Below are 9441 nucleotides of genomic sequence, written 5' to 3' on the forward strand. Positions count from 1 at the left end.
CCTTGGTCCCCAAGATTATCAATTGAAAGAGACCATGCTTGGGAGACCTATACAAGATATAGCTCGATTGATGGTCACCATGGGAGTCAAAGAAATTCTCAAGAGCATGGAGCAAGAAAAGGTTGAACTTCAAACACTTCAAAGGTAGGTTGAGATCCTGAAGAGATATTTGGCCAAAGTGGTTGGTCCTCTTGATCCTAAGCATCCTGAAGACACATTGAATACCATTCTTAGAGAAGGGGGATCTATGCATATGGATCCATTTTTAAAAGCCTATCAGCAATGCAAGAAAGTTTTGAGTAGAAAGCTATTCAAATTATCACAAGAAATTTGAAGTTATTGCATGCTATGTAGGAGAATGTTATTAAAATCATAGCAATTTTGAAGCAGGACTTTAGCATTATGGATGAAGTAAGGGCCTAAAGTAAGGATTTACAAACTCTACAAGCCATAAAGGACCAATGTAACTAGATTTTGATTGATGTATATAGAAGAGAAGAGTTAGATATGATAGATTATTGGATAGAGAAAATAATAGATAGCAATAAAGTAATATAAACATTACATTATGAGATTCATCAGCTCAAGGACCAAGCCCAAGAGAAAATTTTGGAAGCAGAAAGACAGTACAGTGATGCTTTCTTGGATATTTTTGAAGATGAGGAATGAGGAAAGTTATTACCTATAGAGACAGTGGTAGAGAATTTTAGGAAGATATTTGTGGAAGTTGTTGATGATCAAGACATTCGACAACCTTTAGGACTAAAAAAACATCGTTGGAATTCGATACCAAACTTAGGGATTTTGCTGACACCTAAATTGAGGTAGAAAATTATAGACAAAAGGTCAAGGATAAATATGAGGCTTTGGATTTACTAGATGTGGCTAAAATTACTGAGATTATAGAGAAATTCAAGGGCAATCATCCAAACATAGCTTTGGGATGATGAAGAACAAAAACTAGATGCCAGAATTTCAATTTTGATACTACTTAAAATTTTGTGATTTTGGATCATTTTGAGGTGCACAAATTTGTATGTCTATAAGTACATAGGTTTGCAGCTCCATAGGTGTGCATTTTTGGAGAAGTTCCATCAATAGTAACTGCCAGTTCCAAAAATAGAGCTTTGCATGCATTAGGAATGCATTCTAATGATAGTTTAACTCCTACAAATGCTCTATAAAGGATCAACTTCCATTTTTGGTGCTTTCAGACTCTTCCACTTCATCTCTGAGCTATGTCTTTCTTTCTTCTCTCATATTTCTTTATTTTTAAACATGTAAAAGGCTCATGCATCCAATTAATGAATAAAATATGGATGGAGTCCTACTTAGCATCAATTAGATTGTAGTATGTATATAATTAGTTTATTTTGTTAATTAAAATGCATTTTATTGCATGAATTTATATCTCACTATTAACATAAATTGAGGAGATGATTCTTTATAAATAAACCATTGTAATATATAATGAGGGCCACCATTATTTTGCAATAAAATTATTTTTTTTGGTGCTCGCATTTGGAGTGTGGTAATTCTTACCTGAATGTGTCATTATTTTGTGGATTTATTTTCATAGAATTGTGATTGAGCCATAGGTTTATTTCTTTGTTTCTAGTTTTGCATTTCATTAGTTCTAGTGTTTGTTATGGTATTGACAAATTTTTCTACATAACTAGCTTGAGAAGAAGTCATCGAATTGTGCTTAATAACTTTTCATCTCACATGAGTGCACTTTTCATGGCCTTGATATTTGATGAAAGTTGAAACATCATATGCTTATTAAGTTACTCTCCAATGATTACATTAATGGAATCAGGGAAGCATTGCTTCTTCTTTCATTGGTTATTTTTCTGATCTCTTTGAAAGCTTAATTCACAGATGTGTCATTCTCCATAATTTATGTCCATTAGGAATTTCAATTTCATGTTATTTTCTTTCAAATTTTGTTATTTTCTCTGCTATCTCCCTTTTGTTAGAATAGGAATTCATACTAGTTGCATTGTTAGATTGCATTCATAAAAAACATAAAAGTACAAAAATGTAGTTCTTTTTGTGTGTTATTTTGAAGAAGCATGTAGATTCTTCATCTAATTCCAAAATCAAAATGAACCAGAAAAGGCCTCCTTATGAAAAATCACATTTATCTTCAACTGAACAAATTCTAAGTCACAAGATCAACCCAAAATCTTGGAGTTGATTCACAAAATCAGCTTTTCAAGAGAGGAATTCGCAAGAATTCCTGCCATTGAGCATTGTGCATAACATCAACTCAACAGGTTCTCAAAGCTAATAACTATTTTTTTATTCCATTTTCTTCACAAAACATTTTAAACTCATTTGAAGTAAATTCTCATCCTCTATCTGATCTTAAATATTTAATCTTCATACAAGATTCATCCTCAACTCTATTCTTGAAAATCTTTAACTTATCAAATGCCTCATATTTATCTTTAAGAAATGCAACCCACATCATTCTAGAAAAGTCATCAACTAGAATCATAAAATACCTTTTACCATGGAATCCTTTAGTCTTCATAGGATAGCTAAGATCTTTGTGTACAATCCCCAATTTTTTGGTAGTAGTAAACTTCTTGCTGAGAAAAGAAATTTTGTTATGCTTTTCCAAAACACAATCCTTGCAAATTGTGTTAGTAGGCTTTACAATTTTAGGCAAATCTCTAACTACAAACATACTACTAGTCTTCACAGTACTCTCAAAGTTTATATGAAAATAACTCTCATTCCATAACCAACTATCATCTACCTTTGCAACTAAATATGTCATTTTAGTAGTATCCAACTGAAATACATTACCTCTAGATCTAGTTCCTCTTCCAATTACCTTTCCATTTTTGTCTTTGATCATGCATGTCTTCTTCGTGAACTATAACTAATAACCTTTGTCCACTTTAACTTGGAATGCTTAATTATTTCCAACTCTTACAATTCCTCTAACTTGACTTTTGATGTCAACAAACTTGTTCATGTAACTAATCATATGATGTGAACAACCACTATCAATTATCCAATCAAATTTATTTTCAACCTATGAGACCAAAAATACTTCCTCTAGACTTTCTTCTTTAATTGCCACAAATCTTATTTCATCATCACTAGCACTTACTGATTGGTCATCAAAATCATTTTCTTCATTTGCATACAAACACTTTCTATCTCTTCTAGGATTTTAATTTCCTTTATACTTTTTCTCTCTTTTAGGACACGTAGATGTATAATGATCATATTCATCACAAGTCCAACATTTAAATATTTTATTACCACCTTCTTCTCTTCTTACTAGAAGGGCTATTCCTTCAATCTTTATGTCCTCATTAGATTTCTTGTTGCTAGCCAAATCTCCTCTAGAACTTGTGCTCCTTGATAAACTAGGTCGAATATTCAAGGCACTAAAAGTTGTTTTAGTTCTAGTCAATTCTCTAGGGGGGTGAATCATTTATCCAATAATTAAAACATTTATCTTCTTTAAAAAAACTTAACCATTCAACCAAGGTAAATAGAAACCATAATAAAATGCACATAGATAATTTCACTACATATGTTAACTAGAGAAACCCTTGATCAGTGGGAAAACCCTAGTGGGAATGATGCAAACAAGATGATGTACTAAAGTAAATATTCCTTGTTAGAAGATGGACCCTATTAAGAGTCAATTATAACATTTAGTACATAATAGTCTCTATTAGGAGACTTTGTATCCCTTTTACAAGATTATGACCCTATTAGGAGTTGTAGTGAAATGTATCCAAGAAGAGCCCACTACCCAAATATGCAATTTCAGTTACAATAATAGCTCACTGCTCAAACATGCAATTTACTATTATATTCCACTTTCCTTTTCTTTTTCAACTGAACCAATCACTATTAGACCTTGTAGACCAATTCACAAAACTTGAATCCAAATATCAAACCTCAAATCACACAATAGAACCTTGGCAATGAAGTTTCCTTCACTTCTGCTCTACTCTACTCAACTTTGCATTGTACTCTCTCTACTTCTTATAATCATTTTTTCATGTCATGCTTGATAAAGGAAAATTTCCTTCCTTAATATCAAATACATAAAACAATTTCCTAAGTTGGCAATTAGACCTTCTTAGTTAACCATTATAGGACCACATGAAGAACATGTTACACTTAGCAATAACAATAATCTTCTGCCTTGAAACTTAAATATATTTATGTACATGTAAGATTATGACAAGAAAACTTAGCTACATCATCATCAACATGTCTTATTCACATCCTCAACCTCAATTCTTAGAATAACAATTATGCTAAGAGATATAACAAGTTTATTAGCACATGCCTCTATAAACTCTATCTTAGAATAGACATCACCAAAACTTACATAACTTCTTCCAAAATTAACATTTCTTCATCTGGCGTTAACATCATATAGTAAATACTTAGAAGTATCTCCCATAACCTTGGATAGTGAGAATACTCAACTAGTCATCTATACCAACTTGTTCTTTCTATTGTTCTTCTATCAAATACCAAAGAAGACTGCTATGTTGACATTAAATATAAACTTAGCTATGAGAAATAGCATGATCAAAAATATTAGGTCAATCAAATGGCTTTACCATGAATTGGAAGAGTTCAAAGAAAAAATTGGCCAACTAGAAAACAAAAGGAAGGAGCCAGATTATTGAAATTAGAAGGATCGGGGGGATCATCTCAATTTGGCTGAGAAGAGAATCTAGCATCTGGAAAACTATAATCATAACCTGGTAAATTAGATAATTTCCATTCTTAACTCTATCAATGAAAACATTTTATCCCTCACTACAATGTTGAAAGCCAAAGGTCTGCTAGATGAGGCTGAGGACAAGGATAGAGAAAGAGCTAGGATGGAAGAGGATGTGACCACAGAAATAAGTTTTAGTAGCTTGGATAGGAAAGGTCAAAAAATTCAGGAACAAATGGCTAAGGAGACTCAAAAATTCTATAAAGTAGCATAGCTGATGTAGGAGCTCAAGAGAAAGATAGATGAGTAATTCGTGTCTTCTGTTGTTATGTTTCTATTATTTTTTGTTTTGTTGGATTTATCTAGTTATGGCTTTTTGGATTTAGTTGAATTGGCGCTTTGGTTGGCCTTTGTTTTATGGTTGGGCTTCACTTTCTTATTATCAGCCTTATGACTTGTTATAATTTTTAGCTAGGCCTTTTCTACTTATTATCAGCCTTGGATATGTTTTAAATTTTGGGTTTCAAGGTCCCTGTAAAACCTATTTATCTTATCAAAAACATATCATCATAGTAACATATATACAATACTCCTCCACAGGAATATCATCAGAATTCATGCTTCCAATAGATACATGCTGAATTTTAATGTTCTTTCCCTTTATTTCTTATTTTTCCTTGTCTTTTTCTTCCATGACTTCACACAAACTTATTGACTAAAATTCTTTTTCTCTTTTTAGCTTTCTAGCTTCTTGATGATTACAATTCTTTTCTAATAGGTCTTTGATTGCCTCATTAGCTTCATCTAAATTTCTTTCTCAATATATATCTTTAATTCTTTCTTCAGTATATAGTTTTTCATTCATTTGTACTACAAGATTTTTTCTTCTTTTCAAAGATTGAGAGAGTTGCTCCTTTGCTTTCTTAAGTTTCCCAATAGCCAATTCCAAATCTATCTTTTCATTGTTAATAGCCTTATCTAGCCTAAATACCTCTATTGTTTTTTATCTTTGCTCAAGTTGTTATACTTCTTCTTTGAGAACCACAATGCTCTAATAACAATTATTGGAAATATAGGATAGGCTAAGTTACTAAGAGAGGAAGGGTGAATCAAAAACTAATAAAACATATTCTTAATTCACCAATTCATCTTTCATATCTATTTTGACCTAATTGCATTCATAAAAAATTGAAAGCATTAAAACATTCATAAAACTTTGACACAAGATATGGTGACCTAGAAAATTTTCAAATATAACATAAAACTAGGGTGGAGATGATACCCAAATTCTTTAGTAATGTAGTATAAAGTTTGTCGATTAAAGCTTGCAATTGATCACTTCTGATGATCTACACTATTAGGAGTGATAAGGACTACTAGTTCCATCTTGCTAAAGGATTTACAAAACATACAATGAAGTATGCACTCAATAAAGAGATTTACAAAAGACTGTTAAGTCTACCTTGTGAAAGGATTTAATTATTTTTCCTGTTAGGATGAACCAGTGGTTGATCTCTAATATGCAACTCTGATTTGCTAGTTAAGTTTTCTTTTGAAGTGTAATGATCACCTTGTTGTGATAGATAAATCTTTGTTGCTCCTTATACTGCTTGTAGCCTTCTTACTTCACACTTTTTCTCTTATTATATTTGCATCATATATTCTTCTATATATATCATTGGATTCTATACTAATGTTGTGAACTTGGTAAACATTGGAGACCATAGTTTGCATTGTGCAACTTGGTAAATACTATGAAGCTCAGTCTACACTGATGCTCATCAACTCAGTATATATTTCTTGGTGCAAACTACATAATGATTTTGGAACTTGGTGGAACTTGAATTACTTGGTTAACAATATAAACTACAAGATAAGCTTGGTAGTTGTGAACCATTGGCTAATTGTGAGTCAGTAATAAATAAACTTGACCATAATGTCAACACTACTCTAGATTTGGCTTCATCAAAAGTAAAAAAATGTGTGGCCTTGGTATCTATAGGTTTATTCAATAGTGTCTCAATGATATCATTCATGTCATTAATGTTAACCTCATAGCTTAGCGGCTTAACCCACACCACTCTAGGTTTGACTACTTGTATGTATACTTTGTCATAGTCTACCATGAAACAAATATCATAGTTGTAATCATCTACAAGTTTCTTAAGTTTCTTAATCATCAATGTAATTTTCTATGATATGGACAAAGTTCTCACACATCTTTTATATGTATTCATTAATTTGATATAGTACTGGTACATCATTTCTCTATATGACTGAACCTTTTGGAGGGAAAAAGTTTTGAACAAAGAAGAATAAACAAGTCAAGAGTGAACCAAACTTACATGGGTTATTTTTTGAAGTCCTGATGATCTCCATGTTCTTGTTGAATTGATTCAAAATTAGCCTAGGAAGGTCAAAGGACATGTTCTTCTTCACCACCTTGAGAGCTAGATCAACTACCTCACATGACATGTTGTTAAGATGATTGGAGCTATAGATTTTTTGAGCTATTACATGAATTCTAAATTTCCCCTCCATGTCAATCATACTACTTATCTTCATGCCTCTTCTATCCCACTTACAAGATTTTTGCTTTCTAGTTCTACTTGACTTATGGTTTTGGTAGTCTTTGCCTTATTCAACATTGGGAGCCCTATAATTCAATGAATCATTTTCTTTTTTATTTGAATCGGTCACTCTAACCATAGCTTCCCATTGTGTACATAGTTAAGGATAAACCTTATCCAGTTTATCTAAAAGTCTTGGGGCATATGTGAAATGTGTGTTAAACCCTTAGTCTCTAAATGTTGATGCTCAGGTTTCAATACACCATCCACACATAAATTTTCCAAAGTCTCATTCATCTCCAGGGTTCCAATATCTTGTATCAAGAAACAAAAATGTGAATGAATATCATTAACAAGTAATACCTTTGGTGGAATCTATGACTAAGCTCCTATTGGATCAAGCACTTTTGTAATTATCAGACTCAACTTGAAGTCTGGTGCCTTCTAATTGATTCCTCGAACCAACATCCTAGATCCTTTCTTGTTTTTCCTAGTGGAGGATGTCATTCTCGATAGGGTTTAATGAAATTATGAAAACCTTCAACCAAAAATGCACATATCACTTGGAAGCATAGAAATTTCTCTTACAAAATAGCTCTTTGAAAATTCAAGGTGTTAAATGAATTGAATTCCTTTCCTTTTAAAAAATTTTCACTTTCCAATTGCCATAAATGCCTGGTATGATCACTTGTTTGGTGAAAAACTATCTTGCACTTAGTTTGACCTTAGTACTTAGTTTAGTCATTCATAACTTGATGTCCATACAATTCTTTAGTGTATCCTAAGTTTTCTCGGCAGGGTCTTGCAACCTAACCTAACTCACTAAGGCCTAGATTTTCCTTAAACACTTGGTGATCCCTTTGCATCTTGAATGCTGATATTGGTTTTTTCCTTCTATTTGGCTGGAACTAATGTAAAATGTCTACTTTAGAGTCTTAGTTCCAATCATCTATGTGGGAGATCATGTAAAGATGCTTGAGTCACCCAATTTTTGAATGGCATGTACTTCATGGCTCAGGCTTGCATTCTCAAAAGATTTTAGAATCCATTGTTGCCTCATATAATTTCTAATGTCGTTATCTTTTACTTTCTTTTTATCTTCAATCCTTCTAGTGTTCATACAATTCTTGGAAAGATGTCCAAGTTTTGTACAAATAAAACATCTTCTAGTGGTGTCTCTTGTCCTAATGTGATGTTTCACACAACTTTCTCCAATGTGCCCAAATTCTCCATAGTAGAGACATCAACACCATGTGTTGTAGTCCCAACCAAATATAGCTTTCACAATATGTTATACTAGATTCAATATCTTGATTTTTCATTTAGAATATTTATGCCCATGCTTCTTGCATTTGTGACATTTTCCTTCAAATTTAGCTTTCTCTTTGCATTCATTAGCTCTATGGTCATGCTTATTACAATTGTAACACTTTCCATTGAATTTTTCTTTACCATTACTCCAAAATTTGTTTGATTTATGACCTAACTTACTATAGTTATTGCAAGTAGGTTTTTGATTCTTTTCAGCTTGTTGCTTAGATGATTCACCTTCTCTTGTGTATCTTATTCTTGCTTTGCCTTTCTATCTATATTGACTTTTCTCATTCAACTAAATTCATGTCTGCTTGAGATATCATCATCCTCTTATTGGTTTGCTTTTCAATGTTTAGATCATTTTTCAATATTTTATTCGCTTATCTTAAATTCATGATTTCTTCATTTGCATTAGTAATTTGATTAGTAAAGTCTACCTATTGAAGGGATATATGTTGAATTTCATTGTTCTTTTCTTCTATCTCTTCTTTTTCCTTGTCTTTTTCTTCCATGACTTCACACAATATTACTGACTAAATTTCTTGTTCTCTTTTTAGTTTTCTAAATTCTTGAAGATTACAGTTCTTTTCTAATAGGTCTCTAATTACCTCATTAGCTTCATCTGAATTTCTTTCTAGATAGATATCTTCAATTCGTTCTTCAATATAGAGTTTGTCATTCATTTGTACTAAAATATCTTTTCTTCTTTTCAAATATTGAGAGAGTTTTTCCTTTTCTTTCTTAAGTTGTACAATAGCTTTATCTAGCCTGAATACCTCCATTGGCTCTGATCTTTGCACAAGTTGTAAAACTTCTACTTTGAGAACCACGAAGTTCTAACAC

The sequence above is a fragment of the Cupressus sempervirens genome, chromosome 7 (assembly GCF_028749045.1).
Source record: "Cupressus sempervirens isolate cs-2001-9-10 chromosome 7, ASM2874904v1, whole genome shotgun sequence".
Classification (NCBI taxonomy): domain Eukaryota; kingdom Viridiplantae; phylum Streptophyta; class Pinopsida; order Cupressales; family Cupressaceae; genus Cupressus; species Cupressus sempervirens.